Here is a 27229-nt window from a genome sequence, read left to right on the forward strand (position 1 = left end):
ACATGACCAAAATCGTATATCATGATATGAGTAATTTTACATCACGATAAAGACATATACTCGATGTAGTTATTTTTGCTTTTAATGAGGTTATGATATCAAAGTTTTTGATACCAGAGAATTTACTAAATTCTTGTCACCTGTGTCAATATCACAAAAAAACTAACTAATACAAACCTAAAAAGATGAAAAAAAGAGAAAAGCTCAAGCTCACTGAAGATAAGTAACTAATTACAAGCTACATGACTAATAGGCAATAATAGGTAATAATAGTCAGCTTCCCCTTTGACCGAATATCTGGATCCAATATACTGTTAAAAATTTTCTTTGCAGCTATTTACTTTAATGACTGTATATAAGAGGAAGCTTGCAAAGACAGGCATTTTCATACATATAAGTAAGTGTATTTAACCGTCCAAGGCCAATAAAGCATCAAAAATCAGCTCTCACTAGTGCTGTTGTTTGCATTTAAACAGTTTTAAAAATTATTTGTTTTTAAACCGTAATGCTTAAAAATGTGTGCAAATGATAAATAAATTTCCGTGACCACGGCGTACCACAACATGATGTGAGTGCATGACCGCAATAAAGACGATAGTCCAAAATTTATTAAATGATTAGTTTACCCAAAAATGAAAATTACCCCATGTTTAACTTACCCTCAAGGCATCCTAGGTGTATATGACTTTCTTCTTTCAGTCGAATCCAATCGGAGTTATATAAAAAATTGTCCTTACTCTTCTAAGCACCCACTGGGCGGGTGTTTTTTTTTAACAGTCCAAAAGTGCATCCATCCATAATAAAACATGCCTCACATGGCTCCGTGGGGGGTGGGGTTGAGATTAAAGGCCTCCTGTACGAATCGATGCATTTTTTTTAAGAAAAATATCCATATTTAAAATAAATATAAAATAAATATGCTATAAACACTTTTCTCTCACTTACGCTAATTGTCATTCCTGCAAGCCATTTTGGGCGGATGGCACAGGACGTATCCGCAGCGCACATGTCTGGAACCAGTCTCTTCTTGGCTTTTATTGAACTCCTCTAACATTTTTCTTTACAAATCCTCATTTTGTGCTTCTAATTCATGACCAGCATTTTGTTTTGCTGTCTCTCCTCCGCGCTTCCGCATTTGTCACTAATCACCGCCGCATGCGCTATGCATACGTCCTACGTTATCCGCCTGGAATGGCTTCCACGTAAGACAGTTAGTGGAAGTGAGAGAAAAGTGTTTATAACGTTTTAAATGTGGATAACACGTATCAAATTACTACAGGAGGACTTTATTCACCCCCGGAGCCATGTGAGGCTTTTTTAAACATTTTTGGATTGATGCACTTTATTTGACTACTTTTGGACTGTTAAAAAAACACCCACCCAGTGCTATTTTCATTTTTGGATGAAAATTGAGAGCTTGGAAGAGCAAGGACAATTCATAATATAAATAAGAAAGTCATATACACACAGGATGCCTTGAGGGTGAGTAAAACATGGGCTAATTTTTCTTTTTGGGTGAACTAACCATTTAATCGTGTCTACCGGACTGGTATATCGCCTATGTTTAGGCCTGTGGACATTAAAGGATAGTTCATCCAAAAATTTAAATGCTGTCATCATTTGCTCACCCACAAGTAGTTCCAAAACTGCATGACTTACTTTCTTCTGTGGAGCAAAAAATATTTTTGTGAACAAAAATAATATTTTAAAGTGCCCCTATTATGTATTATTGAAGGTTTATATTTTGGTTTTGGGAGTCCCCAACAACAGGTTGACATGCATGCAAGGTAAAAAAAATAAAAATATTATATTATTACTTATTATATGCATTTATGTTTACCTTGATTCATCCGATTGGCGATTGGTCGATTTAATTTCCATCTCATCATGCCTGTAATGCCTGATACAGCAGCCTTTGTGAGCCAGTGCTGCTTTGTGTACAGCTGTTACTGGGGAAACAGCTATTTTACTGCTCCAAAAGCGGCACCTAGTGGCAAAGAATGAATTTGCATTTTCATTCAGACCAAAGCAAAAATCGACTGATGGTCAAGTTTATCCAGGTCAGCGCGCACAACAAGTGGGCGGCCAATATGCAAATGTTTCATGTTGACAACAGCTTGGGATTCATTTTTAAAACGACTCATTTCAATGATTCAGAGTCGACTCTTTCTTTTGAGAGACAATAACTTCATACATGGTGCACTTTCAGATTTAAACCTTTGCAGGATGTTTTCATTCGCTTAGAAGTGTGTTACACACTGCATGATAGGTCATTTAGTTTTGATAAACAAGTACACTAACTATTGAAAAACTTTAGTAGTTCAAAACTACCTGTAATCACCTAAACAATGTCACAATTTAAGGGCAACTGTTTTTGGTATGATCATGTCACTCTTGGTTTAGATTTAAAGGGGCCTTGAATTGAGAAATCAATTTTATCTGATCCTTTGGCATAAGAGGGCATTATAAAAAAAAAAAAAAACCCTAATGTTCAGTACTCCAAACAGACAGGATCACTGGATTAAAAATAACATTACCTTCCAAAGTGTCCTAATGTTAGGAAGGTGGCTGTTTATGTCTCAGATTTACAATATTTGATTGTTCAGGACATTTCATTGTGGCTTCTTTGATACTGTAAACCAGTTGTAATTCAGCTTTACAAACAGAATTTTACAAAAATATATGGACCAGACAATAATGCTGCAACATCATTACTATTACTATTTCTAAGGACTCGTGTACAGTCACACAATTTTTGTCACAATTTTTGTCAAAAAAAAAGTTGCTGTTGCACTAAACAGTCAACTTCACATTTTCTTCTATAGCATTGTTCCAACCTATGGCTCCTTAAAAATAAAAAATAAATGTATTTACATTGTGAGGTGATTAATTTATATACAGAAGGTGAGCAAAGAACACTCCCCTTTTAACTATGCAGCTGTCAATCACTTCAGTTCAGCACAAATTTATCAATGACTGAGTTCTGCTCTCTCACTAAAACTCTCGTTATCAGTGATGCTCAATGAATCTCTTATTTACATAGTGTCTGCTGCACTGTATTAGTAAGAATGAAAACATTCATGATAGTACTGAAATTAAGTTGGAATGTAGAGGTTATTGCAATGGGAGAAGAACTAAAAAAAAAGTACTGTTAATAATCAACATTTTTCACACTTAGTTCAAATTAAACACTTAAAAAACTTTTGTAAAAGTAAAAACTTAGCAAGCTTTTAAAAGAGTTCCACATGTAATATTTCATATGCAAAATGTTACCCAATCACAATAGGAGGGTAACATTAAATACTAATTTAATATTAGTAGGAGTTTAAAACTCCTACTAAACTAATATATATATTGTAAGTGTATATATATTATCCTTGGCTGGATATAAAATTGCTCACAGTTGAAGCAAAACTCAGAATCTCAGTGTTTTGTTTATGTTTTTGTGTATTTGTAGTAAATATAATTTTAGCGTACTTCTTATTCAAATGCTTTCCTTTTTGCTGTCTCAATCCCTCTTGCGGCCAGAGCATAAGCAGCTGATTGTCAAATGTGTGAAACTGTTCCTCAGCTCTTTGTTAGATTAATATTGGGCCTGCCCCCATGCACTCATTGGTAATGGAAGCGAGTTAGGCATTAACAGGCATCTCTATGGCTAGCCACATTCAAGAGTTGCTGTCTCTGCAGAAATTATCCCTCTCCCTCTCTTTCCCCCGCCATTCCTCTTTCTCTCTCTCTCTCTCTCTCTCTCTCTCTTCAGTTAATTACTGTAATGGTTCAGCTGTCCTTCGGGGGATGCTGAAAGGTCAGGGTTTGGCCGAAAAGAAGAGGGAGAGGGAGAGGGCTAGGAACTCATGGTTAGCAGCAAACAGTGGCACTAACATCCCAAAGATATGTTCATTAAGAGAGGACCTTGTAATACTTGTTTTCTTTCATGGAACACAAAACAAGATATTTTGAAAAATGCCTTGTTTTTTTTATGCCCATACAATTATGACAAATGAGTCAAAGGTTGTTTTGAATCTCAGCGAATTTCCAAATATTCTTCAAAACTCTCTTTCCCCCTAATTGCATGTGTAAATGTCAGTATGCACATGTTTTCTCTCTCCCCCAGGCATGTGTAGACATGTAGACCTGTGTTCTTTCCACTCAGCCATTCTGAAGTGATTACTGTGCTGACTGCTTTTATTACTGTGTCACTTCCTCGGCCTCTTTTTTAATGATCACTTCAAATCTGCAGAAGAGCCAGGCTCCACTAGATGATTAACTGTGACCAGCGTATATTTCCTTTATTCTCGCATATGGCTAACATTCCTTTTAATCAATTTGATATTGAAAAACCATTATGTTTAGCAGGCGGCTCTCTCAGTCAAATGTTTGATGTGCTCACAAAACCGTGCCTATTTGACATCATGAATGATTTGGTGTCTAAAATACAAGAATACAAGCCTATTCTTTTTTAATTTCTGTTTGAGAGGTAATTGATGTCTGCTGATTTCAATTTGGAGTTTTGCAGGAACAAACAAGGATTTTTAACAGTAGCCTGTGTATGTAGCTTCAAGAGAGTAACAATACATCTGTGTTGTGATTTATTGCCTTTATTATTATTTTATTTATAGTGATATAATTATGATCATTTTAATAATTATATTTAATCACATAATCATTTATTCACTTTTATTATATTACTTATTATTTTACTTATTTTCCTTGCCCTTGCATGCCTGCTATTGTTGTGTAGACTTATGATGATGGGGTTTAATGGGTTGTTTGTCTTAATGAGTAAGAGATAAGAGGGACAAAGTCAAGATGAAGTTCAGATTATGTTTTAGCACTGAAACATAGACGACTTTGATTATTCAATTAATCCTGCTAATTTTATCATGACTTCATCTTCTGCGTTCTGCTATTTCACATGCTTCCTCTCTCAGCCAGTTTTGGGTACCAGACAAGACTTGCTGATAGCTGGTTTTTGGTATAAGAGAAAACTTTAATGGCTTTGGATACCAGACAAACCAAATGTTCTGTGAGGATCTTATAAAGAGACTATCCATTATTCCTGGCATGGAGATTCAATCTTACATTTTTGGCGTAGTTGGCAGGATGTTTGCACATCTAACAAGAGTGAATATATGGACCTTAATAGAATCGGAGTGTCTATATATATACTAAGTGCAAATAGCCCGCCATGTTGGAAGAGGCTAATAACATTAACTATGCCCACCAACATTTGATTGGACAAGTCAACACTACAAAAGACGGTCATCAGTCATCAGTTTCAGTGGTGCTGATGGTAGAGCCTGCTATTTATTTTAGTGTAAATAGAATCTATAGCTATTTGCACTTAGTGTAAATAGCATATCCCTAAAAATACTGCTAATTTCACTTAGTGTAAATATAATTCAATGCTATTTGCACTTAGTGTAAATAGCCTTTATAGCTTTTTACACTTGCAAATAGCCACTGCCTAATAGAACAGTCTATTCTAATCTTTCTTCTGTGGAACTCAAAGGAAGATATTTTGAAAATATCAACAAAAAAAAAAAAAAAGTTTTTTTTTTGTCTATACCTCCTTGCACTGGCTACCAGTGGCAGCTCGCATCAAGTTCAAGACACTGATGCTTGTATACAGAATGACCACAGGCTCAGCACCCTCCTACTTCCACTCACTATTACTAATCTACATCCCCTCCAGAAGTCTGAGATCTGCTAGTGAGCAACGCCTTGTGGTACCATCACAGAGAAGCTCAAAATCACTTTCCAGAACATTCTCGTTCAACATTCCTGGCTGGTGGAATAATCTTCCCACCCCGATCCGGAATGCTGGATCCCTGTCAATCTTCAAGCAACAACTGAAAACTCATCTCTTTTGGCACTATTTGACTTCATCCTAAACTCAAAAAAAAAAAAAAAACCTTAATCTTTCACTCTATCTTTCTCTCCTTCCCTTGCTAGCTTTTACTTATTTGAACAATGACTGAGACTTGGTGTTACGATTCGTGTTATGATGGTGTTCTAATATCTTTGACAGAAGGGAGATTCAAGATTGGTCTGTAATTAATTAATTATTTAGGGTCAAGTTGTGTTTTTTTTAATGAGAGGCTTAATAACAGCTAGTTTGAAGGTTCTTGGAACATATCTTAATGACAATGATGAGTTAATAATATTCAGAAGAGGATCTATTACTTCTGGAAGCACCTCTTTTAGGAGCTTAGATGGAACAGGGTCTAACATACAGGTTGTTGGTTTAGATGATTTAACAAGTTTATACAATTCTTCATTTCCAATAGAAATTAAGAATTCCAATTGTTCCTCGGGGGATCTATAGCATACTATCTGATGCGATACTGTGGCTGACAGCTGCATGGTTACATTTTATCTCTAATAGTTTTGATCTTGGAAGTAAAGTAGTTCATAAATTCATGACCACTGTGCTGCTGGGTAATGTCTGCACCTGCTGATGTTATATTTTTTTGTTTATTTAGCCAAAGTATTGAATAAATACTTGGGGTTGTGTTTGTTTTCTTCTAAAAGAGATGCAAAATAAGCAGATCTAGCAGTTTGTAAGGCTTTCCTGTAGGAGAGAGTATTTTCCAGCCAAGCAATACAAAATACCTCTAATTTTGTTTTTCTCCAGCTGTGCTCCTTTTTCTGGGCTGCTTTCTTTAGGGCCTGAGTGTGCTCATTATACCACGGTGTTGAACTCTTTTCCTTAATCTTCCTTAAGCGTAACGGAGCAACCATATCTAAAGTGCTAGAAAAGTGAGAGTCCATAGTTTCTGTTACATCATCAAGTTGTTCTGAGCTATTGAGCTATATGCTGAGGAATTGAGATAAATCAGGAAGATTATATATAAAGCAGTCTTTTGTGGTAGAGGTGATGGTTCTACCATACTTGTAACAAGGAGTTGGCTTTACAGCTTTAGCTATATGGAATATACACAAAACTAGACAGTGATCTGAGATACCATCGCTCTGCTGCAAAATTTCAACGCCACTGACATAAATTCCATGCGACAGTATTAAATCTAGAGTATGATTTCGACAATGAGTAGGTCCTGATATGTGTTGTTTAACACCAATAGTGTTTAGAATGTCTAGAAATGCTGATCCCAACGAATCTTCCCCATTATCAATATGGATATTAAAATCACCAACAATTAGGACTTTATCTGCAGCCAGCACTACCTCAGATAGAAAATCAGCAAATTATTTAATAAAGTCTGTATGGTGCTCAGGTCCCTCCTAACTTTTATGTGATTTTAGATCATGTATAGAAAATAATAGCATGACTCAACGAATCTCAGGATTTAAGGTATCATTCATATCCTCAGTGCAGGATGAGTTTTTAGGTTAGCAAGTACTACTAATAATCGTTATTTGTGTTGTAAATATGAGGATCATACTTACATGGCAGGATATACTGTATAGAAGGTAAAAAATATGGTAATGTGTGTTGTTTTTTTAATGTAGAGGATATAAATGTATTACAGATGAATGTGAAGGAAAATTGAAGTAAGAGAGAGAGACTGGAGGGGGTTGTGGGGAGGACGAGAGACACGAGTGCATGAGTCTCATTACTGGAGCGACCCCAGACTCCCACAGCAAATCACATTTATTAAGTCAACAGACGGGCATAAGCACGCACACACATACAACCGTTGCTGTAACACAACATATTAAATGGCTACATGCACACACAATTTTAAAGCTGGATGATGCGCACCATTTGTAATGTGTTTGTTTGTATATGGGAGATTTTTTTCTCATCACTGACTCACCCTGTCTGAGAAACTGCATCACGCTAACTGAACCAAACCACAAACCATAAAAACAATCTACACTAAAACAATCTGACCCAAAACCACCGTGCTTGTTCAATATGCGGAGAGCACAAGCGGCATGAAAACGGATCCCAAACCAGTGCCTGGTGAACCTCCCTTCAGGACACATGTAGAGTCCTCATCATTCCCACTGTGAGATGTTTCATACAGATTGAAAGGAAGTGGCTATTTTTACAACTTTCACACGGCGAGAGTGGTCTTACATTTGATGGTGTATTTATTGCCTGTATGTCTGTGTGTGCAGCATGATTTATTTATATATTTCTTTCTTCCCTGAGCAGACACACTGACCTTTATGTGGCTCAGGCAGGAGAGACTGCTACAGGGTCACGCAAAGATCTCAAGAGCCATGAGCAGAGAATACAAGATGTGCAACAGTGCGTTAACTCGTATATGTGTGTGTTTGTGCTCGGGAATGAGTGGACCCTTATGCAAAGAAAATATATTTCCTAATATATGAATGATCAATATATTAAATGATATAACAGCATATAACAGAATATTATAAGTTGTACAGAATAAAATATTGTGTAAATATATTATAATATATTGAATATTACATAAGGAATTGCCGCTTTATTGAAAAATATGTGATAATATATTTACTTATATATCACAATATATGTAATTTTATATTCAGTAATACACTTTATAATATATAGATAAAAATATGGTACTGTATGTGTAAAAAATATATTGAACATATATTTACTTACAAAATTAAACACTAACAGATCTCCCCCTATATTAATATTGAGCAAAAACACATGAAATTACACTTAAATGACACTTATTTTTAACATTTGTACTCCCCTTTAACAGTCAGAAGCAAAACATGCTGGGAACTAGAATATGCTTTAACTCATTCAGTGAATGTGTGTATATATGTGTGTACACACATTCACATTTATATGGGAACATATATGAGCAATATATACTCAATAAAGGATTAAACATTATGAATATTAGATTTATCTTTGTCCTCATTTCTAAATATATTTGTATGTATCAATACATAGCCATAAGTTGTCAATCCATATATACTGAAAAATATAAGCACTAGTTTCCAATATATGGAAATGTATTATCTAATATATCACATTATATTTTGCAGTATATTCCCATATATTTTTGTTTCGTAAGAGGAGTTTCCACACTAAGACCCAGACAATTATTTCTGTTCCTTTTTTTCTCTCTCTGTCACACACAAACACATGGCCTGTACAACTTTTGTGGCGACCATATTTCAATATTGCTGTCAATCAATTTAAAAATGTCCATCAAAAATAATGACTAGAAATGCAAAGCAATTTTTCAAGATTTATTTTTTTACTTTTTTCCAGATAGTTTGAGAGTGGAGAAAAGCAAAGTAGAAGAAAAAAGGATACTGGAGCATAAAGGACAGTATTCCAACAGAGCGCTGCTTACAAGAATATTAGAAATGACTATTATTTTATATGATAAAGAGTTATTTTTAATGAAAATATCTGAAATTACAGTGCAGTGGTCTCTGAAGTCAGTGAAGTCCTCTGGAGTCTCTGCGGCCAATATGACTCAATTATTAACTTTGAGGGAAAATGTGCATCATGTGAGTTCAAGCTCAATTCGGATGGCCATGGAATGGTTACATTTGAGAAATTTTGGTGAAATTCAGCAGGCAAAAGGTTCATTGTGCGTTAAGTGCATTAAGCACTGCTCACACAGAGGTCACTTTTAAACCGATTTTCTATTGATCAACACTAAATCCATGTGACCAATTTGAACCTGCTTAAAATCAAGTCAAGTCACCTTTATTTATGTAGATTGTGTCAAAGCAGCTTTACAGTATTTATTAGGAAAAAATAGTGTGTAATAATGCAAAACAGTAAACACTCAATTTTCAGTTAAAGTCAGTTCATCATAGATCAGTTCAAATAGGATCTGTACAATCAAATTGATCAAAGTGTCCCCAAGCAATCCAGAGGTGACAGCGGCAAGGAACCAAAACTCCACCGGTGACACAAATGGATAAAAACATTGGGAGAAACCAGACTCAGTCGGGAGGCCAGTTCTCCTCTTGGCCAGCTGGCAAATCTGCGAGGGGAAATTTTTGCCCGCAAAAATTTAATTTTATAAAATAAGTTTTATGTATAATTAACAAGGTATTGCTATGTGGAATTTCTAAAGATGGACTTTTCACACACTTCTTTTTGACATACAGGCGCATCTCAATAAATTAGAATGTCGTGGAAAAGTTCATTTCATCAAATTCAATGCATACAGACTGAAGTAGTTTAAGTCTTTGGTTCTTTTAATTGTGATGATTTAGGCTCACATTTAACAAAAACCTACCAATTCACTATCTCAACAAATTAGAATACTTCATAAGACCAATAAAAAAAAAATTTAAGTGAATTGTTGGCCTTCTGGAAAGTATGTTCATTTACTGTATATGTACTCAGTACTTGGAAGGGGCTCCTTTTGCTTTAATTACTGCCTCAATTCAGCGAGGCATGGAGGTGATCAGTTTGTGGCACTGCTGAGGTGGTATGGAAGCCCAGTTTGCTTTGATAGCAGCCTTCAGATCATCTGCATTGCTGGGTCTGGTGTCTCTCATCTTCCTCTTGACAATACCCCATAGATTCTGAATGGGGTTCAGGTCAGGCGAGTTTGCTGGCCAATCAAGCACAGTAACACCATGGTCATTGAACCAGCTTTTGGTACCTTTGGCAGTGTGGGCAGGTGCCAAGTCCTGCTGGAAAATGAAATCAGCATCTCCATAAAGCTTGTCAGCAGAAGGAAGCATGAAGTGTTATAAAATTTCCTGGTAGATGGCTGCGTTGACTGTGGACTTCAGAAAACACAGTGGACCAAACCCAGCAGATGACATGGCAGCCCAAATCATCACTGACTGTGGAAACTTCACACTGGACTTCAAGCAACATGGATTCTGTGCCTCTCCACTCTTTCTCCAGACTCTGGGACCTTGATTTCCAATTTAAATGCAAAATTTACTTTCATCTGAAAAGAGGACTTTGGACCACTGAGCAACAGTCCAGTTCTTTTTCTCCACAGCCCAGGTAAGACGCTTCTGACATTGTCTCTGGTTCAGAAGTGGCTTGGTAGCCCTTTTCCTGAAGACGTCTGAGCGTGGTGACTCTTGATGCACTGACTCCAGCTTCAGTCCACTCCTTGTGAAGCTCTCACAAGTATTTGAATCAGCTTTGCTTGACAGTATTCTAAAGCTTGCAGTCATCCCTGTTGCTTATGCACCTTTTCCTACCCAAATTCCTCCTTCCAGTCAACTTTGCATTTAATATGCTTTGATACAGCACTCTGTAAACAGCCACACCTTTCAGTAATGACCCTCTGTGACTTACCCCCTTTGTGAAGGGTGTCAATGATCGTCTTCAGGATCATTGCCAAGTCAGCAGTCTTCTCCATTATTGTGGTTTCAAAGAGCAAGAGATACGCAGAATTTATACTGTAAGGATGGTCATTAATTGAAACTCAAATGAAAAATATTCTAATATAAACTAATATAAACTTTTGAAATGTTTTACTTTACATGCAATGAATCTAAAACATATGAAAGTTTCACTTTTTGAAATAACTTACAAGAAAAAAATAACTTTTTCACAACATTCTAATTTATTGAGATGTACCTGTACATATGGTTTAAGCCCCACCCACATCCAGTTGTAACAGAAGCAGATACATGAACAAATAGTGGATGCATACTTTGCTCTTTTTATTGAGTTCGAAGAAATGCACTTTTGCTTTAGCCAATATTTAACCCTGCATGCAGGAATATTATGAAGATACAATGATTTCTCAGGAAATAACATTAGCTGTCATGAACATGTCAGGAAGTAAACAAGTTAAATAATCCATCATCGATTTAATTAGTCTAGAAAGACCGGCACCAACATGTTCTGGGGAGAAGGTGTTACACCTGGGCCAAATTAGCATTTTAATATAAAACAGCACACACATACGCACAACCATGCACACTAAACACTTTTTGAACCAAGGCAACTGTGAGAAGACATCCCTTGTGAGAAAAACTGAGAAAATTGATGGGCCTGTGTCCTAAACTCTTCTGTGTCCTGTGTGTGTGTGTGTCTCATATCTCTGGCTGTTGAGAAGGGTGTTAGCCCCTAGAACCACTCTGGGAAATAACAGTATGTCTGGGCATTCGAGGCGTGAATTCCTCATAGACATTTCCAACACGATTCTCCTACCATGCTGTTTTTCTTTTCCTCACAGCTCAGAACGTCTGAAAGCTCCATAGGCGACAACAGACATGTCGCTTTGACTAAACAGATAAGATAGTATCGAATCAATATGGATATTTTTTTCCTCACTGGAAAGTAATTGAGACATGTCCTCAATTCAGTGGCCCCTTAAAGTGATTAATTAAAAAATTGTGATTTGAATTGGTAGATTTTTAAAAAAATTTTATAAATGAATGAATAACTGCAATTTGGTGGTGATCATAAACAGAATATGTAATATACATAGTGTTTAACTTCTCTTTTACTCTGACATGCAGGTGTCTGAAACAAGTGCAGTGCTGCCCTTGTACACTACTGTATTTTTCTTTCCATAAGCACCACTGTCAGAGAATTAGGGTTTTTATTGAGCCCGTCTCTTGTTTTTGTTTTTTGTTGTTTTTGTTTTTTACATTGTTCTGAACAGGCAAATGCAAAACATTTGTTTTATTCAAGAGACTATTGGGCTGTTCACACAGAATTTGTATTTGCATTTAAAATGCAGGGCATAGACATGCAAGGTCTAGATATGCAGATGTGTTTTTTGTAAATGCTGAAATTATTTAACTTTAGAACATTGTCACACACAAAAGACATGAGCGCAGCATTCAAACATGTCTGTCTAGTGCAGGAATAGGCAACTTCGGTCCTGGAGGGCCGGTGTCCTGCAGAGTTTAGCTCCAACCCTAATCAAACACACCTGAAGAAGCTAATCAATGTCTTCAATATCACTAGAAAGGTATAGGCAGGCGTGTTTGATTAGGGTTGGGGCTAAACTCTGCAGGACACCAGTCCTCCAGGACCGAAGTTGCCTATCCCTGGTCTAGTGCATGTTTACACAGAAAACTCAGTGCACCATCCATTACATGCTACTCCGAAGCTGTTTGCAAACCCGTATAATGTCTATTGTTCATAGTGTTTTGTGTATCTTAAGCTGTTTGAAGATGTTTGATAGGTATAAAAACTACATGGTGTAGCCTATTTCTTAAATTGAAAAAAAAAAAAAAAATCAACCCTCCCATAAAGACTTGACTTGATAATCAACAGTTTTATTTACCAGAACTCTTTTCAGCAGGCTCTAAATTATTAAGAAGTTTCCAGATCTGGCAGTTTGTCAGAGTTGTTGTTGTTGTTCTTAGTGAATTACTTGTCAAGATAATTTGGTATTGTTTGCATAAGAGTGTGTGTGTGTGTGTGTGTGTGTGTGTGTGTGTTTGTTTGTTTGTTTGCAAGCATACGTGTGGCCTTTATAAATAATGCAGAACTACAGAGAGCTGGCTGTTAACAGGAAATGAGTTCTATGCACAGTAGGACTTTCTTCTGTGACATTTACAGGCGTCTGGATCTCCACCCATGCCCTGGCCACCCACCAGCCCAACGAGTGGCTCTAATGAAACCCCCCACGGCCACACGCACTCAGGATATGCAACAAAGACCTGTTAGATGGGAAAACTTGAGGTAGTGTAATTTGTATATGTGGGTGCACACAGGTTATTTGTTCCGTTCTTATGTTTGATTGCATCTGATGTTGAAAACCTTTAAAAATATAAAGCCTGTGTTTAATACTTCATTAGCTGCAATTCTCACCTCACCCACTCTTCTCTGAGCCCCATCTGTGTCTCCACAGTGGTCTCTCCTGACGTCTGACACACGTCTCTTCCCCTGACACCTGAGTTCCTCCTTAATGCCAGTGCTACTGGGGAAAAGACTGCAACAAGGAAGAATGGCTGAATTAAATTATGCACAATATACTGTTAGACAGAAAAAGAGAGAGAGGGAAGGGCTGATGAATAAAGAGACAGCTAGTCAGAGAGGGAGAGAACAGCTTATGATTTGAAAAACTGAGTTAAAAGAAACTTCTCTCTCGCAGACCATATTTCACTCTATTTTGTTCCAGTCTTGATTCATAATTTAACTCCAGTTATTAACAGTCCCATCTAGTTACTGATGAAAAATGTGCACCAGAATTATACTTTTTGAGAATGGTGAATAATGGTGTAATAAAAATGTAAGACATTGTTCATGCTTCTTATTAGGATTATTAGAATTTTTTTTTTTTCATTTGCTTCTGCTGACACCAAGTGGATACAGAGTGAAATTACAAAAGCACATCATCCAGTGACAGCATGTAAGTTTGTATTTCTAATTTTGTTTATTTTGTTATATTAATCTCCATATCACAAGTTCTCTTTCTTTCATTTATTTATTTTTATTTTTATTTTATTTTATCCTTACCCCAAACTTTTCAATGGTAGTGGATCACAGTTTTCACAAAAAACATTAAGCAGCAAAACTAGTTTTTAACATTAATAACAAGAAAAGTTATTTGAGCACCAAATCAGCATAATTATAATGTTTTCTGAAGGATTGAGTAATGGCCTACGGAAGACTGGAGTAATGGCTTCCGAAAATGTAACTTTGCCACCACAGGTATACATTACATTTTAAAGTAGAAAATGAAAATACAATAGTTTATTTAAATTGAAATATTTTAAACTGATAATTTAAGTTAATGTTACAGTGTATGTACAATATACACACATGCAACCACAGAGCCTTAACTTTTTTCTTGTTTTAATAGCAGTGATTACTTCATATAAAACATTTGCATACTGTATGTTTGTCAGAAGCCATATGTCATTCCCTGCCACCAACAAACACACCATCCTGCAACTTATTTGGTAATCTTCAGAAGCAATACAAGATTCTGAAATAGCATGTTTTTGTGTATCCAACAGGGAACTTCTTGTTTTCTTGTAGATGTCACTTCAAAATTTACAGTAGGTTCATGATTAACTAGTGACTGAGATAAATGTTCATTTTATTTGACATATATAATTTACATAATTTTAGAAATGGTAGTGAAACATAAAGAGTTGCACATCTTATTTGAGCAAAGATGAGTTTGTTAATTTGGACAACATTAGCAACTGCTTTTTTTCACTTAGTTAGAAGGACCACAATTATTAATTTGGTTATAGGGACTACTGAACAGACGTTTACTTGTTATTTATTTTTATTTTTTTCAAGGCAAATCAAAATAAAGCTCTGTAAATCCTTGCATTTTTAAAACACTAAAAATGCAAGTGTATCCCATTGGGTAATGAAAAGTTCTACACACACTTGTGGTCTTCATCCCCACTTGAACACTTTTACAAGAACACTTACTTGAACAAATAATTGAAATATGTCATTTAAGTAGACAAGTGGTCAAGACCACAAGTGTGAGTATTTGTACAAGCCCAATGTCTTGCAGTGTGAAATGTGTTTTAACTAGAAATGACATTGGTGCTGACCCATAGCCAATGAACTTTTGAACAATAGTGTTAGGTAGATTACATTTATGCAAACCTATATGTGTTGTTCACACGTCTCTAATTTGGTGTCCAAGTCTCTGTGTCTATAAATATTATAATAGAAACAGTGGGGAAATATAACAAGGAAGTAGTGATTGTTTAAAAAGCCATTCCAAATGAAAATTAGGAGATATGAAGAGATCTAGAACAAACAGTAGACAACACAATTGCTGTGAATTCCAACTGTGAATATAATGAACATGTTTTTAAACAAGAAGTTCTGACTGTTCTGCAAAACATCGGTTAATGAAAGAAAGAAGATGCAGATAATAGATTGGTGTAAAATTTCTTCGACTTGGACCTGTTATAGAAACCTAAATTTCTATAACAAATATTAAATATTATAAAGATCATAGGGGTCAGTCTTTGCTAGCCAACTGTGCTTTTGCTGAGCTTACCATTGCAGGCCAGAATTGTCACAGACTTGTCAGGCTGTCTGTAGACAATCACGTAAGCTAATTCTCCTATCAGCTGTTTTCTGTTTGCCCAAAAGAAACCTGTGTTACATATAGCAAATCTGAACAGTCTTTCTCAAAATCATGACACGACAGGCATTCTAGACAAGCAGCTTCAAGCAAGGTCAAAGTGTTATGTGAAGTATCAGGGAGAGTGTATGTTTGTTATGGACAACAATAAAATAATTTCCTTTAAAAGTCAACAGGAAATCAAAGTTGACCCTAATTTCTTAATGTGCATTGTTGTCTTATTGCAAATGATTCATTTGTGAATTCCATGTTATTCCAAAAAAAAAAAGAGGAAGAAGAACATTTGTCATCATAATCTTCATAATTATTTTACCAAAATGCAATGACTTCCTCTTCTCCTGCAACAGCTTTCCATTTGGCAGAACTTTGTTTATTCTAAGGTTAAAAAAAAAATGCAGATTTTCAAATGTTTCAGACTTTTGGACCCCACTCTATACAAACACTGATGACAGCAAAAGATACTGACACACTACACTGGACTGATGAGTGTTAATCATTTTCCTATCTGTATTGAGTTGACAAAAGGGGGGAATGTGAAGAACATATATAAAAAATTGACATAAAACAGTAATTGCACAAAATGCTTTAATGCACATTTGACGTCATTATTAGAAACAAATATACAAAAATCAAGGCTTACTGTACATTAATGTTATTAAACACAAGGTTGCAGTGCAGTAATTATTTGCTGTATAACTTCATTTATTCTATGGTTGGGTAACAGTTTGCATATTAAAATAATAGATGGACACAACTGTTATGTACTCTGAAAACAATATGGGTCATTTTGGTTAAAAACATAGAAATACTTAGTACATATCAAACAATTTGTAATAAACATAGCAATAGTAACAGGGTAAAAACACTGTTACTATAAAATATATTGGGCCGGGGCTAAAGAGGCAGTGATGTATCAAGCGTTCATCTTCTTCGGCCTTTCGCCGCATTATGATGTCATAATGAGACAAAACATTTTGGCAGCTTGGTTTCAATAAAAGCTGTTTTTAGCCTAACAAAGATGTTTTGAGTTCTGAAACAGGATGTTTTTATAGTGTAATGACCACTTATATGTTACAAAATCAAGGTAAATTTCTCAATTTCAATCCATGAAACCTTTAATGTCTGCATTATAATAAAGATTTTGTGGGCACTTTATGTACATACCTGATTATTTGACCGCTTCATGACAGCTCTCGTGCAGAAAGCTTAGCATCCTCACACTCTAAAGATTAAAGAGTATTGTTGGCCAGTGTGGCAATCTGTTTGATTTGGACATGCCTCTGATATCACTAGTCTGGCCTTGGCAGACGATATTTTGTGTTTACATGTGCTGCACTTAAATGAACACATTGCCTACTGACATTCTATTCTCTCTTTTCCATTGGATCAACATTGATTTAAAGGCAATGCTTGATAAAAGACTGCGAGTGTGATAAGATACATGCACAGCTTGTGATGTTCTACAGCTTAATCTTTGGTGTATTTTTAAAACGTTACATGGAAATGAAGTTTTTTTATCTACCATGCCATAAACTTAAATATTTAATGCTTTGAATGCCTCCTTATCATTAGCCTTATCTTTATGCGGGTTTTCCTTTAACAATATAAAGCCAACAGCTGTAATAAAGAAAAAGGAAAACAAGTGATGTCTTCTGCCACTTCCAGCGTATTGTTTATTGTCAGGTGTGTCTTTTTAAACTGGACCATTGTTCTGTGCCATGATCATGAGTCTGTGATCCTATTGGAAGGAAAAACATTTTTAGATGATACAATCATAAAGGCAATTAGGCAGTAATGTTTATGTAAATATTGCTGTCTACTGTTTACTTATTTCTGCTCCATAGCATCAACCATTTAAGCTTAGTTTTGTTGCAAAAAGAAGGTCATGAAAACCTAAAGAGATGCTTTCTGTCTAGTACAGACACTTTAAACAGTTGTCATTCTTACTGTCATATTTTTCACAAATTTATTCTCTCTGCTAAAACATTTCAGACACAATTTGAAAGTGATGGGAACCTATATTATTAATGTTAGTATTATGAATATTTTCTTTCTTATTTCTCTCTTTCATTCTATCTGCCTTTGTATTTTTCTTCTCTGTTGTCATGTGATATGGAGAGACTGTGTGATTAATACATTCCTGTTTTAGGAGTGTGACGTTTTAGTCAAAACAACATTCTGAAAAAAATCATCCGTCATCTGACAAACCTAGACACAAATACACTCACAGAGAGAGAAAATAGAAAGAAAGCTGGAGAGGGTGTAAGAATAAGTGAGACTGGACCTGAAAAAAAGAGATGAAAGTGAGAAATTTTACTGTTAGCATAAAGATGGATGAGGAATCTTTATACCTCTACATGAGAACAGCAAGCAGGAGATAAACTGAGTTGTAAAACTTGTTTCTCTAACATGATTAGTTTACTGCCTTTTTTTCTTAACTTTTTTTTTTTTTAAATGTCATCAATATACACACTACTTGACACATAGACTAGGCCAGTTCATAATGTCTCATAATTAAGCATATCCCATGAACAAGAGTGCTGTTGTTTTGTTGGCGGAGCATACAAAAGTTCATAAACAGGACATCGATATTGAGTAACTTACATTTAAACACAATGTTGATAGTTGCTTTGTCTATTATTGCTCCTCCAGCAAAAATTATTTCAAATGAAGGCAACTTAATGGCTGCATTCAAAACCACAAACTTCCCTGCTATAAAGCAAGCAAAGACAGAATAAATATTATGTAAAAGAGAAGTATGTCTTAATTCACAGTATTAATTAAACAGGCAAAAAGTATCCGGATGACTTATTATTTTGAAGCGTGAATCGGATGGGCACTTTACTATCCCATGAGGCCACGGGAGAGATTTGTGAATGCCACTGAAGTGATGCATATGATGATGGTAGGTCACATGACAATTCAGAGGCTGAATCCTTCGAAGGTAAGACCTGGGGCCAGTTGCATTAGCCACCATGTTAAAACTGTCTTATTAAGAACTAGTTTAACTAACTAGCAGTTAATCAAGTGGTAATCAGCCTTACTTCAGCCTTATTTATATTTGACCAATCTACATTTTTGTAGATTTTGTAGTAACTGATTTTGAAAAGTAATGACTAGTCTTGCAGAAATTTAAATTAGATGATTAACTTTTAAGACCAGTCTAAGCAGTTCATTACAGAGCCTGGCACGTCACCTATAGGAGAAAAAAACAATCTGTGCGACGGTTTTGCAGTCCGTCCCCTCAGTTTAACAAATCGTGCCCACGGATTAATAAACCGTACCCACGAATTTCCAGTCCGTGCGCTCAGATTTTGTAAACAGTACCCTCGGTTTTTGAATCTGTACCCACAAATTCATAATCAGTGCGCACGCTTTCGCAATCTGTTCCAGCGGGTTTGTAAATTCACGGATTTGTGGCCCCAACCCCACCGCCAGATTCAACCAGGCCACCTGTTTAGGTGCGGAATGCACTGTATTGTGTTTATTAAACATTATTTTTCATAATAGCCTATAATGAGACCATGATCCGCACTCACAAAATAGTCTTCTTTTTAGCGTTTATTTTACATTAATCATCAATAGGATAAAACATCGCCGCCTGTGTTTTATCCTATAGCCTAAAATAAACACTAAAAAGAAGAATAGAAAATATCCTTAATTTTCTAAAAAAAACAATACAATATATAATACGCCTGGCAGCCATTGTGCTTGGCTCTCCAGTTGTTTTAGTGTTTTTGTTAGTTTTTCCTGTTTTCTGTTTGTCTAACATCATCAGTTTCACCAGGGAAGAACTGCTGAACATTTGGCACACCACACAATCTCCAACCGGTTTTCGATTATTCGATGTTTTGCTGAACATAGTAGTCGGAGCCGGCGCGCTTGTGAAGCTCAGACAGCGTCGACAAATCTGACAGACAAATCTGTTAAAGCTGTATTAAGGACTGTAAAGAGATGGACTAATGAGAGAGAGTGGGTTTTACAAGCCTGTCTCGACCTTACTGATTGGAGTGTTTTTGAAGCTGCTGATGATCTGGACGAGCTCACAGAGACTGTAACATCTTATATCAGTTTCTCTGAGGATATGTACATTCCTACCAGGACTCATCTAACTTATAACAACGACAAACCGTGGTTCACTGCAAAACTCAGACAGCTCCGTCAGGCCAAAGAAGATGCTTACAGGAATGGGGACAGAGTCTTGTATAAACAGGCCAAATACACACTGGAAAAGGAGATCAGAGTGGAAAAGAGGAATTTTTCCGATATGTTAAGGATCCAGTTCTCTTCCAGTGACACGGCTTCAGTGTGGAAAGGTCTGAAAGACATCACCAATTACAAGACACCATCCCCCAGCACTGTGGAGAATCAACAACTGGCAGACGATCTTAATGAGTTCTATTGTAGGTTTGAAAAAACACCATTCACACCTCCTGCAACCCCCCTCTCCCCCACACCTGAACTGCAGATAAGAGAAAATGACGTGCGCCAGGTCTTCAAAAAGAACAAGAGAGGGAAGGCACCAGGCCCAGATGGTGTGATGCCAGCCTGTCTGAAATCCTGTGCTGACCAGCTGGCCCCCATCTTCACACAGATCTTCAACAGATCACTGGAGCTGTGCGAAGTCCCCTCATGCTTCAAACGCTCCACCATAATCCCCATCCCAAAGAAATCCAAGATTACAGGACTTAACGACTACAGACCTGTGGCTCCAACATCTGTATAAAGTAATAAAGTAATTTGATAAACTGGTTTTGGCTTATCAGAAGGACATCACTGGACCCTTACTGGATCCCCTGCAGTTTGCCTACAGAGCAAAAAGGTCTGTGGATGATGCAGTCAACATGGGACTGCATTACACACTGCAACACCTGGACATACCAGGGACTTATGTGAGGATCCTGTTTGTGGACTTCAGCTCGGCCTTTAATACCATCATTCCAGACCTCCTCCTGCTCAAACTAACTCAGCTTTCCGTGCCCACCTCCGTCTGTCAGTGGATCAACAGCTTCCTGACAGACAGGCAGCAGCTAGTGAGGCTGGGAAAATACACATCCAGCACCCGCACCATCAGCACTGGAGCTCCACAGGGCTGCGTTCTCTCCCCACTGCTCTTCTCCCTCTACACCAACGACTGCACCTCTAAAGACCCCTCTGTAAAGCTCCTGAAGTTTGCAGACGACACCACACTGATTGGCCTCATTCAGGACAGTGACAAATCTGCTTACAGACAGGAGGTTAAGGAGCTGGCTGTCTGGTGCAGTCTCAACAACCTGGAGCTTAACACGCTCAAAAGTGTGGAGATGATTGTGGACTTCAGGAGAAACCCCCCTGCTCTCCCCCCACTCACCATCATGAACAGCACTGTGACTGCAGTGGAGTCATTCAGGTTCCTGGGCACCACCATCTCTCAGGACCTGAGGTGGGACATTCACACTGACTCTATTGTGAAAAAGGCCCAGCAGAGGTTGTACTTCCTTTGCCAGCTGATGCCTGCCACAGGAGCTGCTGAAACAGTTCTACTCCGCCATCATTGAATCCGTCCTCTGCACTTCATTAACTGTCTGGTTCAGCTCAGCTACCAAATCTGACCTCGGACTGCTGAGCGAATCATTGGTACACGTGCACATACTTATTCATTAAAAAAAAAATAATATTGAACACTTGACTGAACTTTTTATTATTTTGACATTATTTCCCTTGAGGTGTTTGTCCACAGAATCTTTTTCAACACAACGACATTAAACATTAAAGAATGTCATCAGTCACTATCGCCATCTTCTTTGGCTCAAATAAAGCAACATCTCTGGTGTACATAAGCATCTACAATGTGTGCATGTGCTAAACATCTTGTTTCTCCACTTCTGTCATATTTATTTGATGTAATGCAAACATATTTTGAGAACTATGATGTCCCATGCTTTTGTAAAGGTTATAGAAATCATTCAAACATAATCTTTACATAGGAACTATCTTTGCACAAAACAAATTGACTAAAAATCATTGAATTACGAAATGCAAAAGTGTATACATCATTAAAGAAAAATTGCTATAATGCATACAGGATACAGAAATCCTCCTCTTGATCTATCGTGACAGACATTTCACTAAGTCAGACGATCAGGATTAAGGATGACGTGGCTCACATTTTGTTTGTTGGACTGTGTATGTTTTAGGTGAAGACACCTCTTTGTGAGCTGTCATCATAATAGGAATAAATGAAAATTAAGAAAAATGTGTTTGACAAAGTCGGTATTTCTTTTTTAGGACAATTATCCATCTGTTTCATGTGAGACCCCCATTAAGTATCGACACGAAAATTAAGGCGTGCTGTTTTACGCTTACATCTGAAACATATCTAACCATGACAGAGGGGGTCACATAGCCATAAATTAGGTCATAAAATCTACCCATGTACACATCTGACATATGATAACCTGTCAATAAACGCTGACAGGGATCATCATTCATATGATCATAAATCATCATTTGGACACATGGATACTACTACTAATGAGTGGCTTAATAACAGCCAATTTGAAGGTTATGGGGACATTTCCTAATGACAGTGATGAATTAATAATAGTCAAAAGAGGATCTATGACTTCTGGAAGCAGCTCGTTTAGTAGTTTAGATGGAATAGGGTCCAACATACATGTTGTTGGTTTAGATGATTTAACAAATTTATACAATTCTTCCTCTCCTATAGTAGAGAATGAGTGAAATTGTTCCTCAGGGGATCTATAGTGCACTATCTGATGTGATACTGTAGCTGACGGCTGCATGGTTACAATTGTATCTCTGATAGAATCGATCTTGGAAGTAAAGTAGTTCATAAAGTCATTACTGCTGTGCTTTTGGGAAATGCCAACACCTGTTGATGCTTTATTTTTCGTTAATTTATATATTGAATAAATACCGGGGGTTATGTTTGTTTTCTTCTAGAAGAGACGAAAAGTAATCAGATCTAGCAGTTTTTAATGCTTTTCTGTATAGATAGGGTATTTTCCCGCCAGACTATACAAAATATCTCTAGTTTTGTTTTCCTCCATCTGCGCTCCATTTTCCGGGCTGCTCTCTTTAAGGTGCGAGTGTGCTCATTATACCACGGAGTCGGACTGTTTTCTTTGATCTTCCTTAAGCGTAAAGGAGCAACTGTATCTAAAGTGCTAGAAAAGAGAGAGTCCATAGTTTCTGTTACATCAAGTTTTTCTGCGCTGTTGGATATGCTGAGGAATTGAGATAAATCAGGAAGATTACTTGCAAAGCAGTCTTTTCTGGTAGAGGTGATGGTTCTGCCATACTCGTAACAAGGTGTAGAATTTACAGGTTTAGCTATATGGAGTTTACACAAGACTAGATAATGATCTGAGATATCATCGCTTTGCTGCAGAATTTCAACACCACTAACGTCAATTCCATGTGACAGTATTAAATCTAGAGTATGATTTTGACAATGAGTAGGTCCGGAAAGGTGTTGTCTAACCCCAATAGAGTTCAGAATGTCTATGAATGCTGATCCTAATGCATCTTTATCATTATCGACATGGATATTAAAATCGCCAACAAATAAGACTTTATCTACAGCAAGTACTAACTCAGAAATCAGCAAATTCTTTAATAAAGTCTGTGTGGTGCCCTGGTGGCCTGTATACAGTAGCCAGTACAAACATCACAGGGGATTTATCACTAACACGTGTTTCTCTAGATAATGATGAAACCGTCACTTTTAACACAATTGAATAGGTCACTGTAATGCTTTCTCCAAAGATCTGCAATATCTGCAACATTTTCAGATTTGCAATATTTTATGTCAATGTTTAAATATTTAAAGTGTTTTTGTAACATTTGCATAGATATTTCACTATGTTGAAACTTATGCACAAAAAATATGCTTTTCATCAATTCCTATAAGGTTTCTCATTCAGTTTTTATAATAATCAATTTTTACATAATCGCATCATGTTAAACAGACTTGAAATGGTAGCATTTTGGCTCAACTCCATGTTTACATTTTGAAAGATAATTCAAACATGTTTCAATCCTGTAGCTCAAAATAAATTTCACACTTTCCATGCAATGCATGCATTTTTTAGCAAGATAAGATAAAAAAGTAATATATTTAAAATGCATTTTTTTCATACTAAGTTTAAATAAATCTATAAATAATATATTTACTGATATATCACTAAAGACTTACTGATATATAAAAATGTTTTTTTAACTTTATTTGGAGTATTTGTGCACAATGCACATTTCTTAATATAAAGCCTGAAATGTGTTTTAATGTCAATATTGCTGAGGATTGTGTGATATTTGAATAATATTGGTCTTTGAATGCAAGATATTTAAAGTGTACTTAAAGTATACTTGCAATAGATCCACTTTAGAACAATCAATATACTTCAGTATATCTTTAGTTGGACTTATGTACTACTTCTGCACAATTAAAGTGCATTAGTTATTTATTCCAGTTTAGCAGACTTTAAGTATACCAGTTTAGTATACCAATAGTACAATAAGGGCATTTTTATTAAGTGCATAAATATTGTTAGGCTGCATTAATTACGTCAACCGAAAACGGGAACACTTCCCAAAACACCTGATGTACTTGTTACATTGTTAGAAGAATGTCATCTACGCTAAAATTTGTCTGTTTATTTCTTATTCCGAGGTCACCGTAGCCACCCAAATCCAGACTGTATCCAGATCAGATGGTTGATCAGCACCTAGAGATGACCTCTACAGGCAGGACACCTAGACTGATCCCCAGTGAAGACCCTGTCTCCAAGACGGTCATTGGGACAAGACCACAGGAATCAGATGAGTCCTTTGCACAATCTGACTCTGATGCAGCATGGAACAACCTGCTGGTTCATCTGGCCAGAGGAGGACGACACACTATTTCCCTGTTTAAAACTGTAAAGCTGCTTTGACACAATCTGCATTGTAAAAAAGCACTATATAAAATAATGGTGACTTGACTTTGATCTACTGTTTGATCTACAAGAATGCATTATAAGGAATTGATTATAAATGTAATTATTTGTGATGTATTATCAACTAATTATGCACCTTCCTTGTAGGTGCGTTCAGAGAGTATATCGTATTTTTAATTAATCTCAAAGTGCATACAGCACAAAATCTGGCAGTTAGTGCAAATTCTGTAAACGCTTTTTTTTTTTTTTCTTGTGCTTGCAGGTTCATTCTGAGAATCAACCCTGGTGGCACCAAATGCCATTCAGAGTCACAGATCAGATGGAATTCTGGAAAGAGTGCGCAAAAACAAAGCATCAGCCTAAATCCCCTCGTGGTGTTTCTCATCAGAGAGCTTGTAAACTTTGCCAAAATTACTGAAATTTAACACAACAATACAAACAAATATTTACTGTATTTTATTTCTGTGAAATCTGTTTTGCCATGCTGCAGATACAGTCCCCAGGGGACTGTGGTGATGACCTTTTTCAGCTAGATGAAGATTTGTCATTTGTATTTTAAAAAAGAACATGCTCAACAATTAAAAAGAATATTATAAATACAAATGCTAATGAGTTATTGTACTCTTTATGGGGTTGTAAAATAATATGGTATATAGTGTTGTACTGCAATTAGATTGTTGTATACAGGTAAAAAATGAAAATAAACTGAACAGTACTAATTTTGACAATACAGGAATAATATTTTAAATGAGAATACAGTAATAATATATCAAACTACTGTAAAATGTACAGCAATCTCTTTACAGTGTAGTTTAGGTGCCTATCTGTTGGCACCCGAACGAGCAGGGGGTAATAATAATAAAATAATAATAAAAAGCTGTGAGCATCTTCCGGAGCGGACAGCAGCAAATACCAATAAAGGTACATTTTCTTTCTTTTTCTGAAATCACTCACTGTTATACTGTACATTTGTTTATCATTTTTAAAATATATTAACAAATATATTTAATCATCTTGTAAATGACACTCTCATAATTATCTATGTAATTAACGGGTTTATCTTTTATGAAGCCTCTTTGTGAGTTGAAGCAGGGATGGGCAAACTTGGTACTGGAGGGCACTGTCCTGCAGTTTAGCTTTAACCCTAATCAAACACACCTCTACCAGTTAACTTAATTAGGACCAGTGTGGGTCTAGTTACTCAAAGAATGTAATATATTACTCATTACTAGTTACTCCTTTCAAAAGTAATATTCTTACTTTACTTGTTACTTTATGGCAACAGTAATTAGTTACACTAGTTACATTACTGTTTCTTCAAGCCCCACAGAAGTTGTAACTGTGTGTCTTCCACATAAAATTATTCTAGACTGTTAGTAATAACATATTTCTGCCTCATCATTTGACCAAAATCCACATTGGATCGCAGTCAGAAGTTATTACAAATACTCAATAGTTATTAATACAACACTTCTACTTGAATGTCAGTATCAGTCTCATTAATTGTCATGTGCAGCTTTAAGCTAATTGTAACTTCTCCATTACATATACATTTCATTATGCATTTTATCAAATCACATAAGTTTGTAAGAAACTGTTTGATTTTTCTAAAATATTTTGAATTATAGTGATATAATGTAGCGCATGTTGATCGGAGGGATGTGGGTGGGATGTAAAGCCAGAGAAAAGTACAGCCACTTACACAACAGTGTTCAGATCATATTTTTTCCTGACAAAATCAATATAATGCAATATTTCCATCTGCTGAATGTAAGCTTCTCCATATTCCAAGTTTGCCTTCTGCACTGGAGACATCACATGCATGTGCGAGTGATGAAAATTATGAAAATAAATCTAGGAATTATTTGATTGTTGGATTTTAAATCAGCGGGGATGAGGCATCAAAAGTAACTAAGCTGTTTTATGGATAGTAACTGTAATATTATTACTGAAATCTTATTAGTAATTAGTTACACTATAGTTACTGCAAAAATACACTAAGTTGCTAGTAACTAGTTACTGCCCAACACTGATTGGGACTACTAGAAGGCTACAGGTAGGTGAGTTCTATCAGGGTTGGAGCTAAACTCATTTAATATTTAAACTATAAACAAATATATTGTACAGTATAACGGTGAGTGATTTCAGAAAAAGAAGAAAAAAAAAAAAAAAAAAAAATATATATATATATATATATATATATATATTTTTTTTTTTTTTTTTTTTTTTTTTTTTTTTTTTGTATGTGTGTGTGTAAGAAAACATTGTACAAGTCTGCAAATCTCAATGCAAGTATGCACATACTGATCTGTGGATGTACAAAATTCGTCCGTGACTTCACATTTGTGATGC

The 27229-nt window shown here is 36.2% G+C and overlaps 1 pseudogene across 1 annotated transcript in view; it reads left to right on the forward strand.

The window, feature by feature from the left end:
• LOC306870258 (pyruvate carboxylase, mitochondrial-like) overlaps positions 1-27229 on the forward strand; it is a 373186-nt pseudogene that overhangs the window by 30796 nt on the left and 315161 nt on the right. Inside the window, exon 4 of the transcript in view lies at positions 25140-25213. The product of the transcript in view is annotated as a pyruvate carboxylase, mitochondrial-like (transcript). The remainder of the gene's footprint in view (positions 1-25139; positions 25214-27229) is intronic.

The sequence above is a fragment of the Barbus barbus genome (assembly GCF_936440315.1).
Source record: "Barbus barbus genome assembly, chromosome: 1".
Classification (NCBI taxonomy): domain Eukaryota; kingdom Metazoa; phylum Chordata; class Actinopteri; order Cypriniformes; family Cyprinidae; genus Barbus; species Barbus barbus.